We start from the raw sequence: 19,866 nt of genomic DNA on the forward strand, positions 1-19,866 counted from the left end.
ATAACTGTATGACTAGACTAACACTGTTGAGGTAAATATATGATTAGAATAGCACTGCTGAGATAACTGTATGACTAGAATAGCACTGCTGAGGTAAATGTATGATTAGAATAGCACTGCTGAGGTAAATTTCCAATTATACTATTGATGTGTTACATTTATGACAAGTAAAGCATTACTGAGGTAAATTTAATCTTTTTGTTTTTTATAAGTCACTTCAACACCTCCTTGTAGTGGATGTAGATATGCCATGAAATGTTATATTAGACAGATAGACTAATAGAGCATGTGATGTTATGATATGGAAAGGTGTAATAACCAAAAATGTGATGTGTTGCCTGAGGATAAAACTGTGCCATTGATCGATACATTTTTACTCATTTTTAAAATAGTCATTAAATAAGACTAGGGGTGGGCGATATGGTCCAAAAATAATATCAGGATATTTTATGGTATTTTTCGCAAAAACGATACTCTTGGCGATCTGACAAAACACTGAATTTAAAAAAAATATATATTTCTAGAATACACTACTGCAACAAGATGAAAATTACATTTACTGCATACAATACACAATACAATATATCACACCCCTAATAACTGAAATATTAAAAATACAAGTTTTATCAGATTTACAGGAACAGAAGTCAATGATCCAGAATTATTAGTCATGATATTAATAATAATAATAATAATAATAATAATAATAATAATGCACTCCATATATCTCCATATATCCAGGATTAAAGTAGAATAAATAATGCTGTACAGATATAATCTGTATCTAGTAGATATATAATGGGAAATGAGAACAGTGTGAATTTTTCTTTTGATAAAAACAGTAAAAAAGTAGAACCTTGATGTGATAATTAGGGGTGGGTGATATGATACCATATTTCAGGGTATAATATCTATTGTTCATCATATTTTAAAATATTGGTGATATTAATGTGTATAATACAGTACCCTTAAAAATGTTAACTATATCCATATTTCAAATATATCCATAAAACTATAGTGATATTATTCCAGGGTCGCATCACCCAGCTCTAATCCTGAATCCTGGTCCCGTGCACCCCCCGATGGTGAGACAGGTGGAGGACAGGTGGAGCGAGAGAAGGAGAAATTGGAGGAGAGACAGAACTGGGTGAGAGAGGTGAGACTGAGGTGTCTCTCTCTCTCAGTAAGAGGTAAGACAGTAATCTGAATAAAGGCAGGTTGTCTCTGGGACGTCTGTCCTCACCTGCAGGTAATTAGGCCTAATTATCAGAGAGGGGTCTCTTCCCGTCCCGTCTTATTAAACCCGTCCCGTCCCTCGTCTCTCAGCGGCACGGGGGGCCGGCGACCTTCAGATCAAACGCAGGACTATCAGCGCCGTCCCGTAACCCATCCCGCAGGGAAGTGGGGGGGTGAGGGGGCATTATAACGGGGCATCAAAGATCAGCATTCTTTCTGCTGCCGCGGGACGGAGGGAGGGATGGGGGGGTGGGGGGGATGCGGTCTCACCTGCACCAGTCTCACCTGGGCCGGTCCCGCTGCCGTACGCCCCATTCATAAATAACCTGCAGATCCTGCAGAGATTTACCCCAAACTCAGGACTTAACAGCTCCACTGAGGTACATATATGATTAGAATAGCTTTACTGAGGTCATTTTTTCTTTTATTAGGATACCTCTTACTGAGGTAATTAATTATTAGAATGGCTCTCCTGAGGTAAAATTATTATTAGAATGTCTCTACTGAGGTACATTTATTATTACAATAGCTTTTTTTAAAATATTTTTATTAGGATGACTCTACTGAAGTAATTAATGATTAGAATGGCTCTACTGAGGTAAATTTATTATTTAACCAGCTATAATGAGGTAAATATATGATTAGATACCTCTACTGAGGTAAATATATGATTAGAATAGCTCTACTGAGGTAAATGTACAATTAGAATGGCACTGGTGAGGTTAATATATGATTAGATGAACACTGCTGAGGTAAATGTATGACGAGACAATATTTTCTGAGGTAAATGTAAGACTAGACTAACACTGCAGAGGTAAAAGTAGGATTTTTCTTTAAAAAGGCACTGTATTCGGCCTTTTGGATTAATTTTAAATTAAACATTTTGAAATCATATATTTATCTTAAACGAGTGAAGCTTTGAAGTGATATCACTTATGGAAGATAGTGTATTAAAAAATCCTCCAACATCATAAAACAGGAATAAATGAGATTAAATGTGATGTAAAGGTTAAAGGTCACTGCCGGGCGGTGCAGTGCAGTGCAGCTGCTGGTACTCCCCTTTCCTAATGAGATCATACCTCCTCAGCCCTCCACCATTCTTTCATTCTTCTCTTTATCCAAACACTCTTATCTTGTTTTTCCTCTCTCTCCTCGCTCGCTCGCTCCCTCGCTCTCCGATGGGTTCTTCTCGCACCGTTTCCACTGATGGAACTATTACTCAGCCCCAACTCAGCCATAACTCAGCCATAACTCAGCCATAACTCAGCCATAACTCAGCCATAACTCAGCCATAACTCAGCCATAACTCCAGCTCTGATTGGGCTCTGACCCTCCTATGGAGTGAATTTTGTGCCAAAAGTTTTACACAAAAAATTAAATCCGTAATCAAAATGTTAAAATCAAGCGTTCTTCCAACTAGCTTAATCACTAGTTCACTGACTAGATAACTATATAACTCACTAGTTCACTGACTAGATAACTATATAACTCACTAGTTCACTAACTATATAACTCACTAGTTCACTGACTAGATAACTCACTAGTTCACTGACTAGATAACTAGCTAACTCACTAGTTCACTGACTAGATAACTAGATAACTCACTAGTTCACTGACTAGATAACTATATAACTCACTAGTTCACTAACTATATAACTCACTAGTTCACTGACTAGATAACTCACTAGTTCACTGACTAGATAACTAGCTAACTCACTAGTTCACTGACTAGATAACTAGATAACTCACTAGTTCACTGACTAGATAACTAGATAACTCACTAGTTCACTGACTAGATAACTATATAACTCACTAGTTCACTGACTATATAACTATATAACTCACTAGTTCACTAACTAGATAACTCACTAGTTCACTGACTAGATAACTAGATAACTCACTAGTTCACTGACTAGATAACTAGCTAACTCACTAGTTCACTGACTAGATAACTATATAACTCACTAGTTCACTGACTAGATAACTAGATAACTCACTAGTTCACTGACTAGATAACTATATAACTCACTAGTTCACTGACTAGATAACTAGCTAACTCACTAGTTCACTAACTAGATAACTCACTAGTTCACTGACTAGATAACTAGATAACTCACTAGTTCACTGACTAGATAACTAGCTAACTCACTAGTTCACTGACTAGATAACTAGCTAACTCACTAGTTCACTGACTAGATAACTATATAACTCACTAGTTCACTGACTAGATAACTAGCTAACTCACTAGTTCTTTGACTAGATAACTCACTAGTTCACTGACTAGATAACTAGATAACTCACTAGTTCACTGACTAGATAACTAGCTAACTCACTAGTTCACTAACTAGATAACTCACTAGTTCACTGACTAGATAACTATATAACTCACTAGTTCACTGACTAGATAACTAGATAACTCACTAGTTCACTGACTAGATAACTATATAACTCACTAGTTCACTGACTAGATAACTAGCTAACTCACTAGTTCACTAACTAGATAACTCACTAGTTCACTGACTAGATAACTAGCTAACTCACTAGTTCACTAACTAGATAACTCACTAGTTCACTGACTAGATAACTAGATAACTCACTAGTTCACTGACTAGATAACTAGATAACTCACTAGTTCACTGACTAGATAACTAGCTAACTCACTAGTTCACTAACTTGATAACTCACTAGTTCACTGACTAGATAACTAGCTAACTCACTAGTTCACTAACTAGATAACTCACTAGTTCACTGACTAGATAACTCACTAGTTCACTGACTAGATAACTAGATAACTCACTAGTTCACTGACTAGATAACTATATAACTCACTAGTTCACTGACTAGATAACTCACTAGTTCACTGACTAGATAACTATATAACTCACTAGTTCACTAACTAGATAACTATATAACTCACTAGTTCACTGACTAGATAACTCACTAGTTCACTGACTAGATAACTAGATAACTCACTAGTTCACTGACTAGATAACTATAACTCACTAGTTCACTAACTAGATAACTCACTAGTTCACTGACTAGATAACTATATAACTCACTAGTTCACTGACTAGATAACTCACTAGTTCACTGACTAGATAACTATATAACTCACTAGTTCACTAACTAGATAACTCACTAGTTCACTGACTAGATAACTATATAACTCACTAGTTCACTAACTAGATAACTCACTAGTTCACTGACTAGATAACTAGATAACTCACTAGTTCACTGACTAGATAACTATATAACTCACTAGTTCACTAACTAGATAACTCACTAGTTCACTGACTAGATAACTAGATAACTCACTAGTTCACTGACTAGATAACTAGATAACTCACTAGTTCACTGACTAGATAACTATATAACTCACTAGTTCACTGACTAGATAACTCACTAGTTCACTAACTAGATAACTCACTAGTTCACTGACTATATAACTATATAACTCACTAGTTCACTGACTAGATAACTCACTAGTTCACTGACTAGATAACTCACTAGTTCACTAACTAGATAACTCACTAGTTCACTAACTAGATAACTCACTAGTTCACTGACTAGATAACTAGATAACTCACTAGTTCACTGACTAGATAACTAGATAACTCACTAGTTCACTGACTAGATAACTAGATAACTCACTAGTTCACTGACTAGATAACTAGCTAACTCACTAGTTCACTAACTAGATAACTCACTAGTTCACTGACTAGATAACTAGCTAACTCACTAGTTCACTAACTAGATAACTCACTAGTTCACTGACTAGATAACTAGATAACTCACTAGTTCACTGACTAGATAACTAGCTAACTCACTAGTTCACTAACTAGATAACTCACTAGTTCACTAACTAGATAACTCACTAGTTCACTAACTAGATAACTCACTAGTTCACTGACTAGATAACTAGATAACTCACTAGTTCACTGACTAGATAACTAGATAACTCACTAGTTCACTGACTAGATAACTAGATAACTCACTAGTTCACTGACTAGATAACTCACTAGTTCACTGACTAGATAACTAGCTAACTCACTAGTTCACTGACTAGATAACTCATGAGCTCACTGACTATGTAACTAACTAACGAGTTCACTGACTTGCTATTTCACTATTTTACTAACTAGGTAACTCACTCAAGGGGAACGCCTTCTTCTAAGCCCCGCCCACCCATGAAAACTATGCCAAAATTTAGAAGCAAAAAACTGAAGCAGAAGCAAACGAGAGATTCCAGAAGCAAAAGTCTTTAACAGAAAAAAAAATCACAAAAACACAAAAATAAAAGCAAAAACTGGCAAAATCCAAACTGATTTTTTTAAATAACTGCAAAGGAAAATAAAGTAATATTTAAAAATATATAATTGCTAAATATTATTTCTCTTCTGAATTTGCAACATAATTTTTTCCCTTTCGACTCTTAACACTTTAATTGCGGATTTTATTTTTGTGTGTAAAACTTTTGGCACAGAATTCCCAGCATGCCTCCCCTCGCCCGACACCTGCTCACAAAACAAAAGCAAACAGAAAGAAGAAGTCAGATTGTCCCCAGGAGGAAACAAACATGGCGGACGGAGCCACCGGTCCATTATAGCGTCCAGTTAAACAAACAGGGCAGGAAGTGAGGCGTGCAGACGACACACACCCTATATTGTAAACCAGCGCAATTGTATGTTTGTTGGGTGGCGGGGGGGTGGTTGACGGGGTATCTGGAGTGGAAAACCTGCTCAGGGGTAGATAGAGGTCCGAGGTCCGTAACAAGTGCCCCCACGCCCCTGTCACTCAGAGCGGCGGCGGCGGGAAGAGACGGCATTGTTCCTGCCAGCGGCGTGAATGCAGTGCCAAGACCGGCAGAGATAAGCCCTGAATACTGAGCCTCCCTCTGACTGACCGAGTGTGTGTGTATAAGTGTGTGTAGAGTGTGTGTATAAGTGTGTACAGAGTGTGTGTAGAGTGTGTGTAGAGTGTGTGTAGAGTGTGTGTAGAGTGTGTGTAGAGTGTGTGTAGAGTGTGTGTAGAGTGGGTTAAAGGTGTGTTGTGTTCAGTGTTGATTGAGCACTTTGACACTGTTCACTGAGGTAAATTTACAATTAGAATAGCTCCACTTACCAAAACTTATGATTAGACTAGCAATTCTAAAGGTAATTGTGTATTATAATAGCAAAACTGAGGAAAAAATAATGAGTAGATTAGCACAGCTGAGGTAAATGTATGATTAGAATAGCTCTACTGAGGTAAATTTGTGATTGAAATAGCTCTACTTGGGTAAATTATGATTAGGATACCTCTACTGATTAAAAAAAATCATGATTAGGATACCTCTACTGAGGAAATTTCATGAGTAGATTAGCACAGCTGAGGTTAATGTATGATTAGAATAGCACTGCTGAAGTAAATATATGTTAAGAATAGCAATGCTGAGGTAAATGTATAATTAGAAACGCTCTACTGAGGTACATTTATGATTTGATAAGCTCTACTTAAGTAAATTATGATTAGCATATCTCTACTGAGGAACCTTCATGAGTAGATTAGAACAGCTGAGGTAAATGTATGATTAGATGATCACTGCTAAAGTAAATATATACCTTAAGAATAGCAATGCTAAAGTAAATGTGTTTAAAATAGCAATGCTGAGGTAAATGTATGATTAGAATAGCAATGCTGAGGTAATTGTATGATTAGAATAGCACTGCTGAGCTAAATGTTTGATTAGAATACCTCTACTAAGGTAAATGTATGATAGGAATAGCAATGCTGAAATAAATGTATGATTAGATTACCACAGCTAAGGTAAATGCACAATAAGACTTGACTACTGAGGTAAATATATAATTAGAATCGAAATGCTGAGGTAAATTTACAATTAGAATACAATAGCAATGCTGAGGTAAATGTATAATTAGAAAAGCTCTACTGAGGTAAATGCATGATTAGATTAGTACAGCTGAGGTAAATGTATGATTAGAACAGCACTGCTAAGGTAAATACATGCTTTGAATACCGTTGCTTATAAATTTATGATAAGAATGGAAAAATTGAGGAAAATTCTCAAGTTGAAAGGCAATACTGAGGTAAATTAATTACAAAAATGGCCAAACAGAGGCAAATGTATGATTAGAGTGTTAAAAATATTAAATGTCCAGTAACAATTTTAAAAAATAAATATATGTTAGTTTTGTATTTGCTTTAAAAAAATAATAAATAAATAAACTGTTCGGTATTCGGCCTTTAGCCAGACGTTTCATATTGTTCAGGCTAGAAAAGATAAGCCATGAATGCTGAGGCTTCCTATGAGTGTGTGAGTGTGTGTATATAGTGTGTGTGTGTGTGTGTGTGTATATAGAGTGTGTAGGGGGGGTGTGTGTGTGTGGTCAGTGTTGATTGAGCACTTTGTCACTGCCCGCTGATTATTTTAAGGGGACATGGTGAACAATAGGACCCTGCAGGTAGCGGGTTCTTATCTGTTAGCATTGTCGCCCGTTTCCTTCCCCAGGTGTGTTCTTTAGTGTTCTGTGATTGGCCGGACTGATGAGGACAGGTGATTATCTACCAAGTATCTCCACTCCATCACACTCAAACACAAACAGCACAGATACCATCACTCTACATAATACATCGCCTGTAAAAGGTCTACAGAAGGTCAGGAGAAGATGCTGAACTGAACTACACTGCTGGTCCTGACTGACCAATTCAATTTTTCAAAAATTAGAAATTAATCAGTGGTTTAAATCTGTATAATTATATATATAAAAATATAAAACTGATCCCTGATACTCCAGGATTGGGAACTCCTACTCTTACAATTAAAATAAATAAGAACCAATCAAGATTCCCTTCAAGAATCAGTTACAGTACCATAGCAACCACCTGGCAACACCTTATCAACCACATACTGTATGCATGCAGTCTATGGCAACAAATAAAAAAAAGCACCAAAAAAAAAAAAAAACTCCAAACCCTAATGACCATGCAGCAACAATTTATCTAGTGGATTATCTCATTCACACATGTGCTACCTCAGCAACCACCAGGAATGCCACTGCAAATTTAATTTAAAATTTAAATCCAATCAATCAATTAATCAAATCAACCTTTATTTTCACTCGGTAATACATTGAGGGTAATGCTCTTTTTCATTGCAGCCGAGCAATTACAAAATTAAAGGGACTGAAAAATGAAAAAAGAAGTTTAAATGATAAAAAAAACAAGCAAACAATATAAGACGAGTAAAAATTAAGAAAAAATAAAATAATTCAGAATAATAGGATACGCAGTGAGTCTAAAGTGTGAAGCAATGAAATAAAGAGATAAATAATTAGTGTAATAAAGAATAAACACAATTTATAAAATATACGACTAAAATAACACCAACATTAACAAAAGGTAAATGATGGAACTAAAATGAAGTTTAAAAAACAAATTAAATAAAGGGATGAACCAAATTAAATAAAAACTAGTAATAAAACAAATAAAAGGACGAAATGAATAAAATAAATAAAAAGGCTAAAAGATAAAAAATAAAATTACATAAAAAGACAAAATAAGTAAAATAAATAAAAAGGTAAAAGAAAAAAAGAAAAAGTGGTTAGAGGTAAGTTTAAAGTGATTTAGTGACTCCAGTTCCTGTAGTGAATTCCAGCTCGCTGGTGCACTTAAGCTAAAAGCTGATTTAATTTAACTTAATTTAATTTAATTTAATATTTAGTTGTCAAATGAAATACCACACCAACCACTTGCAAACAACCTTACAGCCACCAGTAATACAAACATATCGACTGCATAACTGCACAGCATAACAGAACACACCAGCATAATAGCACAACAGCAACCTGGGATGATACCACAGCAACCACCTACAGCAAAAACAGCTTCACCTTAACAGCTTAAAATCTTATTCCAATAAACCTGCCCCAACAAATCAGATCAGAGGTTCGCTATTTACACGTGATATATCCTACCAACATCAGAAAATAGAACCATCAGTATTCTGTTGATTTTATTTAAATATTTGATTTCTGCTGCTTATGTTTATTTCTGTTGATTGCTGTTGTAAGAAATTATTTTTTGTCTTAGTTTGTTGTTGTTCATATTATTACAGATTATTACTGATACTGATATTTTGTCCAGGTATTTAGTTCCTACACATATTTATGTCCAATTGTATAAAATATATAATATATATATATATATTCTTTCCACAGTTTTATATATAATTATAGTTTTTTTCTTTTTATGATTCTTTACACTGTAAATTTAATATTGAAAACTACATTAAAGCTCAACAGGAACACATCTCAGGGGATCAGGTTTAGATCAGGGGATTAATATGGAGGAATGACACTTTTTTACTCTTTACAACGTAATTTGATTATTTCATGTCTTTAATATTAATCTACAATGTGGAAAATATATAAGAAATAAAGAAATAAAGCATAAAACAATAAAAACACTGAATAAGAAAGCGTTTCCAAACTTTTGATTGGTGCTGTATTCATATATAAAGTTAAATATTTAGTGTATAACCCCACATTAATCAGTTAAGTAAGTTTAATTATTTATTAAAGGGGAAATTTGAGTTTTAAAGACCCACAGAGATCAGAACTCCGTGTTTTAATAATAAACTCCGCGATTTAAAACGGTTTTAATCGCTTTTACATAATAAAAGTCTGTTTTTTCATAATAAAAGTGCTCTATTTCACACATACATAAACCCCGCGCAGCACAATACACAAACAGCTACAATACTCACAGTAATATAGAGTATACTGAGAGTATAGTGAGAGTATAGTGAGAGTATAGTGAGAGAATAGAGAGTATAGTACCTGCCCTCTCTCCCCATGCACCGCGCACACACACACTGAGCTGAAAGACCCCTCCGCCGACTAGAGCTGCCCGCCGCACTGCCTGACTGATAATACTCTCATATACTCTCACTACTGACCCCTGATAATATATATAAGATATATATATATATATATATATATATATATATATATATATATATATATATATATATATATATATATATATATATATATAGATATATAAGATTTATGATGGAAAAACAACCTTAAAATATCCTTTATTATTTAACATTGGCTAATTATGACAGTATTTTATTGCTACTCTTAAAAGTTCACTTCGTGATTAAAGTCATAATATTATGAGAATAAAGTTGTTATCTCATAATATTCTAACTTTAATCCCGAAATATTACAACTTTATTCTACAAATATTACGACTTTAATCTTGTAATATTGCAACTTGAATCTTGTACTATTATGACTTTATTCTGGCAGTAAACTGTTTTTTTTTTCTAAGAGTGGCCCTAAAACATAAATACAGTACATAAAAGAGGCCATTTTGTGTAAAACTCACTTTTTGTGGTCTTATGTATTTCCAATTGGATCAATCTGCTCCTATAATCTATAAACACCAAGTCCATCCATCCGTTTTCTGTGAATCAGATTAAAGAGTTTGAATTCAGGAATTATTTGCTTCTCCCTTATTGTGACATCATAATCTGCATAGAATCACCCTGGCTCAGCCCTTCACCACTAAAAGCTGAAAAAATCACAAAAATCACGCACGCACTTCTTTAGTTGTTAAACGGGGGGGGGCGGGGTTGCCGCCGTTCTGGCTGAAACTCCATCCTCTTTGACTAGGTCTGCCTAACAACAGAGCGATCTATATTCTGATTGGCTCAACGAGAGTACATTATAATATACATGTGATGGATTGGCAAGCCTGAGAAATACCATGTGTGGCGTGTGAGCGTGTGAACTCACTGAGGTGCGTGTGTCACACGCTCAAAGCGTGAGACTTGAGAACACTGATTAGCCTGCAGACTTCGTCTGAGGGAGGGATCTGTACCTACTGTGCGTGGCGAGTCAGCAGATGAGGGAGAAGTAAGAACGTTCAAATAATGGTTGTAATTGAGTTTTGTGCTTCTATCGCAGTTAAGAATGAACTAGCTTGTTTGTGATTTGCCATTTAGCGCAAGTTAACACTAACCTGTGGTGTGGTCAGCAACAGCTTATTTGCATAAAAGTGTTGAAGCCCTTAAACGGCTCATTCTGAAAGAGACTGAAACTGGTAATAATAGAGCTGGTGATATATTCTTCTGTTTTTTTATTGTGTAAAGAACTTCATGAACTTGTTTTGCGTAAAAATAGCAGTGGTGATTGCTCTAAGACTGCAAGGGAAGCTCAGCTTCCCCTAAAATGTAAAAAAAAAAATAAGTGATTAAATATATACTGTTGTGTGTACATGTCACTGATTAAATATGCGCTACACCGCGCTGAACTTAGTTCAGAATCAGCTTCTTATCACTGGTAACACCGCGGCTTTCCTCTCACTCATTCCCGCAGCTTCACAGCGCTGCTTTAAACAGCGCACAGACTTCAATAGCGGAGCAAAGCGCGCGGCCAAACCAGACGAGTCATTGGATAAATGCTGGGCTTTGTCCCGCCCATCGGACGCTCAGCGTCTCTGGGGGTCTATGGGGCAGTGGGCTGGCCTCGGCCGGCCCGGACGCTCAGCTTCTGCATGATGATTGGATGATCTGTCTGAGGCGGAGTCCCCTTTTGATTGACAGCGAAATGAGCGAATCAGTGATCTTTTAGTGTAAAACACGGACACACTTCACACTAGCCTCGCGCCAGTGCAAGCTGCACATAATGTCAGACAATTTTAATGTTGTGGACGGATTTTGGAGAAGCCATTTGATAGTCTTCCTTACGAAGAAAAACTTAGAGTTAAACAGCAGGGCAGATCAACTGCTCAGATTAATTTGGTGTAAAAGGTGGGAAAATTAACAGGTATTTTCAGCTGTTCTGGGATGATAAAGTGAGCTGGCTGACTGGAAGTGCTGTAATAAATAAAATGTACTGATGGCCATTCCTCTTGATGAAACCATCTCAGGACATAAATGAACAGGGGCCAGTAGTAAGTATTGTGTTATTATTAAAAATAATTTAAATAATTTAAATTAATAAAGGGATTACTCAAGGACAATGTTTTATGTAATTGTTCAATGTAAAGAATGGGTACCTTTTTGTTGTGTGGTGAAAACTTGAAAATAATGTCTTTTGTTTACAAAAAAAACAAAACATCTCAGGGACAGTAGAATTTTTGTATGAATAAAACTACATATGTTAAGATGTAGGCCGAAATTGAGCTTCCCCTCCTTGAAAGACCAGCATCCGGCACTGAAAAATAGGTATTGTAATAATAACATGTTCCCTTTTAAATAGCAACATAGTTACACGTTTCTTTGTGAAACACAACTATAGTAACAAAGTGACTTAAAGTGACTTTCACTGACTTTCACAAGCCCCTGCGTTCCCTCTCTCTGAAATTCTTTCTTTCTTTTTTCCGAAAGAAACAAAAGAGAGAGAGAGAGAGAGAGAGAGAGAGAGAGAGAGAGACGTGAACCTGCAGAACCTCTTCACATGTTAGAGAACCGGGTCTCCCAACCAGACCAGCTTTTCTTTCTTCCTCAGTCGTTCTTTCTTCATCTCTTTGGGTCTAAATGAAAAAGGGAGAAGAGGAGGAGGAGGAGGAGGAGGGGGCCGAAAAAGCTCTTAATCCTCAGAACACACAGTGGCCTTTCATACAGAGAGAGAGAGAAAGAGAGAGAGAGAGAAAGAGAAAGAGGGAGAGAGACAGAAAGAGAGAGAGACCTCTATTTGTCCATTCCGATCATGGAGGAGGTTTCAGGCCGAAAAAGATTAGATGAAACCAGAGCGTTTTAAACCGCTTTGGAGGCCCGGGATTAACCCGACTGATGGCTTCAGCGGGCCTTTCTCTGGGACGCCTAAAAATGAGACCATAGAGGATCACAGGTGCTCCGAGGGGGCGGGGCCATGGAGGGCAGGTGGCAGTAGCGGTGGTGGTGGGGTCCTAATAGAAATAGCATTTAAATTCTCTATAAACTCTGTGTACCAAACCTCTATAGCCTCTATAGCATACAGCTCTGTAAAAAAATAACAGAGCATTTAAAAATGATGAGTTTCTTTGATTTTACCAAATTAAAAACCTCTGGAATATAATCAAGAGGAAGATGGATGATCACAAACCATCAAACCACCAAACTGAACTGCTTGAATTTTTGCACCAGGAGTAAAGCAGCATAAAGTTATCCAAAAGCAGTGTGTAAGACTGGTGGAGGAGAACATGATGCCAAGATGCATGAAACTAAAACTGTGATTAAAAACCAACCAGGATTATTCCACCAAATATTGATTATTTCTGAACTCTTAAAACTTTATGAATATGAACTTGTTTTCTTTGCATTATTTGAGGTCTGAAAGCTCTGCATCTTTTTTTGTTATTTCAGACATTTCTCATTTTCTGTAAATAAATGCTCTAAATGAGAATATTTTTATTTGGAATTTGGGAGAAATGTTGTCTGTAGTTTATAGAATAAAACAACAATGTTCATTTTACTCAAACATAAACCTATAAATAGCAAAATCAGAGAAACTGATTCAGAAACTGAAGTGATCTCTTTATTTTTTTACAGAGCTGTAGTTTTGGCTCTTTATATTCTTACTAGATTCTTACATTCTTGTTGTAAACTTACTTAGTTAGACCTCTTGTATAAGATCAATCAAAATAAAGCAGTGGTTCAAGTACTGCCAATAGAATAATCGATTTTACAAACTGCCAATAGAATAGGACTCTCTGGAGCAGATAAATAAACGTGAAGCTGTCGCTGGCTCTGTTGGCTGGTATAAAGCCCGGGTGGAGCTACAGTATGTTCTCAGGAGTGATGATGGAGCTCTATCCAATACTTTAGAGTGGGTAAGAGAGTGAGACAGATAGATAGATAGAGAGAGAGAGAGAGAGAGAGAGAGAGAGAGACAGGTTGAAACAGTGAGAACATGTTTTCAGGGATTCCTGGCCTCCAGTTTCATCTAACTGGACAGTACACTGTCCTCCTGTTTGGACGCGGGGACGCCGCGGGGGACGGGTAAATGGAGACGTCACCAATAATTCATGGTCCTGCGCCCCCTGGCATCCACCCAGCCCAGGCTAGGGGGGCATTTCACCCCCCCTCAGAGGGGTCACTGTCCCGCCTCGTCCATTTGCTTTAATTGACCCGAGATGGAGACGGTATCCAATCACAGTCCAGCGGGACCTCGAGCTCTTCTCACGATGGAGCCGATCACAAGAGAACGACACCATTACTGACCCTGACGACCTCGAGTAACGGTGATACAAAGTAACCAAGAAGAAAGAAACCAGCTGGCTTTATTTAGGGCGTCAGTGTGTCTTTGCTATCATAACAACAGGAAAAGTACAGCTTGCTTGGCTTGAAAGGTGCAAAAGTCGTGTACTAATTTTCTTAATCAATCATGGGTGGGGTTTTTTTAGGCGTAACGTGAAAAAAAACTAAATTAATTTATTTTAGATGAGACGACATCTCACACAGTGACAGTCAGTCCCCCCTAGTAGTGATACGAGTCGTACGACTTTATTCCCATAATATTCCGACTTTATACTCGTAATATTACGACTTTAATTGCAGCACTTCCTTCATGACATCCTGCCCGGTCTCCAGATTTATTGATTTATCACCAATCCAGCATTTATGGAGCAGCCGGGACGAGTGTAGAGCTACAGGATCTACAGTCCCAGCTGTAGCAACATCTGTGGGTAAATGTGCTGCAGGATCCATACAGAACCTCCAAACCCAACCCTCTCAATCTCATCTTATATTTAGCACAGTGGAACAGGTACTATATATATATATATATAAACAGGGTTTGGAGAATGAAACTGAAACACCTGGTTTTAGAGCACAGTAATTGATAGTGGTGACGGACAGTTCTGGTGGAAACAGGAGAGTTGAGGTGCACATTGAATTCTGCGTGATTTGATCAGCCGTGGTTTTATGTTTTTTGGATACAATCCGGGTTAGCACCCGAACATCCCTTTCAGACAGCTTCCTCTTACAGCGTCCACAGTTAATCCTGTTGGATGTGGTTGGTGCTTCTTGGTGGTATGCTGACATTACCCTGGATACCATGGCTCTTGATGCATCACAAAGACTTGCTGTCTTGGTCACAGATGCTCCAGCAAGACGTGCACCAACAATTTGTCCTCTTTTGAACTCTGGTATGTCTCCCATAATGTTGTGTGCATTGTAATATTTAGAGCAGAACTGTGCTCTTACCCTGCTAATTGAACCTTCACACTCTGCTCTTACTGGTGCAATGTGCAATTAATGAAGATTGAACACCAGGCTGCTCCAATTTAGACATGAAACCTAAAATCCCACACTAAAATGATGACAGGTGTTTCAGTTTCATTCTCCAACCCCTGTAGATATATTTAAGAGGTTAAACTTCTGATTAAATCAACAGAATCGTAATTATTTATAATTAAATCTGAATTTCTCTGAGAGTAAAGATTCCAGGCTTTAAGAAAGACATTAAAGAAGATTCTCTTCACTGGAGCATTTATCAGGGGACAGAAGTGCTAAAGAAGCATTACTGAACCCCTGTGATTCCAATTTCATGGGACACACATCTGTCCTCAGCTGCATTAGAGCGAGGCGTGTTCTTCTGTCGACACGTGAAGCTCTGCAGCGCAGCAGATCAGCGTTCAGACCATAAATACAGCTTTATATAGACGATTCAGACCAAACTACAGCACTGAAAATATATATATTACCTTTACGCTGATGAGTTTCTTTACACCAATCAATCAATCAACCTTTAATATACATAATATTAAATGTATAATAAATAAATAAAAATAATTCAAAATAAAAGGATACGCAAACAGGCTAAAATTTAACATCAGTCTTACGCCAGTTTTGATATATACATAACTTTGATTTCCAACCAAACCTTATCATCTTATGTCTAATGTTGGACCTTAATATTAACCTGACGTTGGTTTTAATGGATACGTGTAGCCCCGTCTTCTTACAATACAGCAGAATTAGGGTTAAAAATAAGTTCTTGAAGAAATATTAGCACTGGAAATACATTTGAGGGGGGCGCCTCAGGCTGGCCTTGGCCGCAGGGAGTCAGAGGTGGACCTTGAGGACCCGGGGGAGGGCTAGATTAGCTCCAGTTCCATCAGCCCGGCGCTCCGTCCACACCGACTCTGATACTCCTCACTCAGCATCCACCCGGGAGGAGATCCCAACACCACCCGGACCCAACACACACTCCAGCAGACAGATAACAGCAGCAGTGATGTGGGGGAACATCTCACGAGTTTTAGTGTTGTTTTAACCTTCAAACTCTCCGTCAACACCACCAACATCCCACACACTGCTCTCTCTACACACACATCCACTGCTGCTGCTACAATATAACTACAACAATCATCATCAAACAAAACAGATACATCCAAAAGGTCTGTGGACTTTGGTCTTCATTAAAGGAACTTTAACAGTAACTTTAACACACGACTTAAAGGAAAAGAACTCTGCTGTAAAATTGACTTTTATTGTAGTAAAACATAATAAAAATGTCTTACCTTTTGTTGAATAGCTCACCTCCGTTCTCCCACAGCGTTCAGAGATCCAGAAATTTTAAGTTTATCCAACAAACACCCTTCAGACTGGGAGATACGGGGCATAATTTACCCTGATAAATCACTTTTTACACCGTTATCCAGCTCAAAGTAGCTCCACACCTCCTTACTAGAATCCAGAGAGTCCTGATATTTAAAACCAGGCATTAATAACTTAAAAAGTGCAGAAGAAGCTCATTAAACACCACTGTTTACATCCTATAATGCTACTAGCTGCAGCTCCGAGCACCGCCATCACTGCACTGATAATGACAGACATAGACATATATCTACATAGACTCCACATAGCACAGCGTAGCAGCCGCCTATGTCTATACAGTTCTGTCCAAAAGTTTTAGGCACCAAAGCAAATTACACTAATCCATTTATCTCAGCAATACGAGTGTTTTTAACTCTTTCACTTAAAGAGTAAAAATCTTGAGTTGATACTTCTACAAAAGTATTTCATTAAACTCTAATATCTATACTCTATTCTACCTGAGAATGGGATGGGCTAAAAGTAGTTTACACTCCTAAATATTTGGTTAAGCCCCACCCACTTTAAGCCCCGCCCACTTGAACTGAGATCGAGCAGGACTTTGTATTAAAAACAGTAATGTTATGTTATTAAATGCTAAAGCCACGCCCTCTTTGTGGTGGGATTGGGTAGTTGTAGTTTATACTCAAAAACTACAAGTAACAAGTAATGAAGTACAAATACTTTGCTACTTTAATTAAGTAGAAATGTTGGTTATCTATAATTGAGTAATTGGAGTAATTATTTTCTTTAGCTGACTTTTTACTTCTACTACTTAAAATTTTAAAACATTCAGGCACCCTATTGGTCTGAACATGATCCATTCCTCTTTACATTACTTTTAATTTTATACTATAAAAGTAGTTTTGAATCCAGAACTTTTTTACAAACACTTTTACTTAAAGAGTAAAACGCTTGAGTTGATACTTCTTCAACTTCTACAGGAGTATTTTATTAAACACTAGTATCTAAACTCTATTCTACCATAATATGGGATGGGCTAAAATTGGTTCATATTCCTAAATATTGGGTAAGCCCCGCCCACTTGAACAGTAAGGTTATGATGTAATTAAATGCTAAAGCCACACCCTTTTTGTGGTGGGATTGGGTAGTTGTAGTTTATACTCAAAAACTACAAGTAACAAGTAATGAAGTACAAATACTTTATTCCTTTAATTAAGTAAAACTGTTGCTTATCTATACTTTAGTAATTGGAGTAATTATTTTCTTTAGCTGACTTTTTACTTCTACTCCCTTTCAATTTCACACAATTATCTGTATTTTCTACTAATAACATCCCAAACTATATTATCAACATTACTATTTTAGTAATATTTTAACACAGTCATTATAGCTTTTTTTAGTGCACTATAGGACTTTTTCTCCTTACATTACTTTTACTTTTATACTTTAAGAAGTTTTGAAACCAGTACTTTTTTTAACCCTTGAGTTGATACTTCTTTAACTTCTACAGGAGTATTTTATTAAACTCTAATATCTATACTCTATTCTACCTACAGAGTAATGAATGTGTAACACCACTACTCTGGAGAGTTTAGAAGTGAAAGCTCTGGATGCTGATTGGATAATTGGGTGTTTTTTTACAGAGTTGAGCTGGTTTTAGTGAAAATACAGGGCAGCCTGTGATCAGAGGGCGTGTCTCGCCCACACTACAGTTGTGCCGATGTTTTGTCTAGACGGACCCGAACCGGCGTCTACAAACAAACATCACACTCAAAAAAAACAGGAGGAAGATCCATCTCAACCTCCCTCTACAGACCAGAGAAACACCAAACTCTACAATACAGAGTCACTATATTCACTAATACCACTTTACTACAACTTTACTACTGTACACAACACAAGCCTTATGTTCACCATGTCCAGAAGAAGCTCCGCCCACTTCTCTACTACAATACAGAGTTACTATATTCACTAATACCACTTTACTACAACTTTACTACTGTACACAACACAAGCCTTATATTCACCCTGACCAGAAGCTCCGCCCACTTCTCTCTGGTGAGAATGGGTAATTGCACAGAGCATGCGGAAGAATCCTTTTAAACTATGCGGGTGTGATGCGGTCTCCTTTCAGAGTGGATGAATCCGATTCCAGGTTATGTTCAGTCAGAGAGAGAAACTTCACTCCTTCGTTTATTTGGTTTTACTATGAGTGAATGAGCTACTGAGCTCTGAGTTTCCTCTTCTGAAGTCTCCATTGCTCCACCAGCCGCTCATGTTCAGTAAAACTGAGCCGGATCCTCTTTTAGAGGCTGTACGTGTGACGTACGTACGTAAAGACGCAAATATATTATGAGGCTTAGCAGGGATGGTGGTTCAGCGCACTGGAACCATTAAACACTATATTTGGCGACACGGTGGTTTAGTGGTTAGCATGTTCGCCTCCCAGCACTGGGGTTTTGGGTTCAAGTCCCTATCTGGGTGGAGTTTCTATGTTTTCCGTGCGTTTGTGTGGGTTTCCCTCAGAGATTCCGGTTTCCTCCCACAGTCCAAAAACATAAAGATCAGGTAAATTGGATATAGTTAGTGTGTGTGTAAATGTATGTATGACTGTGTGCTCAGATATGGATTGGCACTCTGTTCTGGGTAAATACTGTAGTGCTGGATGCAGTCCTCCTCCAGGTGGACGTGGTTGTTTCCGGTTGAGAGTACGCTGTGCGCTATTGGCTGCCGCTTCTCACCGGTGTGTGGATGATGAGTGCTGAGTATGAATGGTTGTGTGTAAAGCGTGTAAATTGTAAAGCGTCCTTGGGTTTCTAGAAAAGCTCTATATAAGTTAAACTTCATTCATTCAATATTTTATATATTTTTATATTCTTCTCCACTCAGAAATGTTTCTGCTTTCAGTTTAGACTAAACTAAATAATACAGACTGATACTTTAAACTTGCATTAATTTTAATATATAAACATTAAAGCGTTTTTTGGTGGTGCACCAGATTGGTTTGTTTCCTGTAGCACAGTTTAATGCAGACAGACAGACAGACAGGTATGTGGTAAGACTGGTAGATACTGATC

The 19,866-nt window shown here is 37.3% G+C and overlaps 2 protein-coding genes across 3 annotated transcripts in view; both read right to left on the reverse strand.

Moving 5' to 3' along the window:
* The window catches only part of gnb1l (guanine nucleotide binding protein (G protein), beta polypeptide 1-like), a 65,795-nt gene extending 55,647 nt beyond the window's left edge, over window positions 1-10,148 (reverse strand). Inside the window, exon 1 of the mRNA XM_049470308.1 lies at window positions 10,074-10,148. The gene's annotated coding sequence lies outside the window, so the exon portion shown is untranslated. The remainder of the gene's footprint in view (window positions 1-10,073) is intronic.
* txnrd2.2 (thioredoxin reductase 2, tandem duplicate 2) overlaps window positions 1-19,866 on the reverse strand; it is a 427,445-nt gene that overhangs the window by 363,143 nt on the left and 44,436 nt on the right. The window lies entirely within an intron of this gene.

This window comes from Astyanax mexicanus, chromosome 22 (genome assembly GCF_023375975.1).
Source record: "Astyanax mexicanus isolate ESR-SI-001 chromosome 22, AstMex3_surface, whole genome shotgun sequence".
In the NCBI taxonomy this organism is placed as follows: Eukaryota; Metazoa; Chordata; class Actinopteri; order Characiformes; family Acestrorhamphidae; genus Astyanax; species Astyanax mexicanus.